The sequence below is a fragment of the Dromaius novaehollandiae genome, chromosome 1, assembly GCF_036370855.1.
Source record: "Dromaius novaehollandiae isolate bDroNov1 chromosome 1, bDroNov1.hap1, whole genome shotgun sequence".
NCBI classification, from domain to species: Eukaryota; Metazoa; Chordata; class Aves; order Casuariiformes; family Dromaiidae; genus Dromaius; species Dromaius novaehollandiae.
In genome coordinates, this window is record NC_088098.1 from 67,555,398 (window position 1) to 67,556,015 (window position 618).

The window sequence follows — 618 nt, forward strand, 5'->3', positions numbered from 1 at the left end:
CTAATAAAGATTAATACAAACTTTGTAACTTTTTCATTGATGTTCCATTAGCAGTTTCAAGTATTTTTCTAATGAAGAGGGAAAAAACCTGCTGGAAATGAACTCTGGTGTTCAATGTCCAAAGCTAAAGTAAGCGGGCACCTTCAAGTATGAGAAGCATGTTAGGTTGTTTTTTTTTTTTTTTTTTAAAAAAAATTAATTATCACATATGTTCTAATCAGAACTTTGTGAATAAATGCATATTCTTCCGCTGAGATGCCTTGGTTTTGTTTTTAAGCAATAAACACTAATTTTAACACTACCTCTTCGCAGGATATTCAGCAAATATAAGCATTTTAAAACTCGTATCAAGAGAACAGCTCATGTGGAGCCCCACCAAAATCACTTTGGACACTGGACTGAGCTACATGTTGGATCAGGGCGTTGTAGAAACTCGACAAAATGAAGAGACTCCCACAGACAACAAGGAACTGAAAAAAGCTCCAATTTTGACAGCTCTTTAAGAGCACATCTCCAAATGTTTCTCATAAAATGATAGTAGTGTTAGAGAAATTAATTTCTTTGCCAATAAACATTTTTAAAAATTGCAGCTGATAGAGATTTTACTCAGCTTCTACA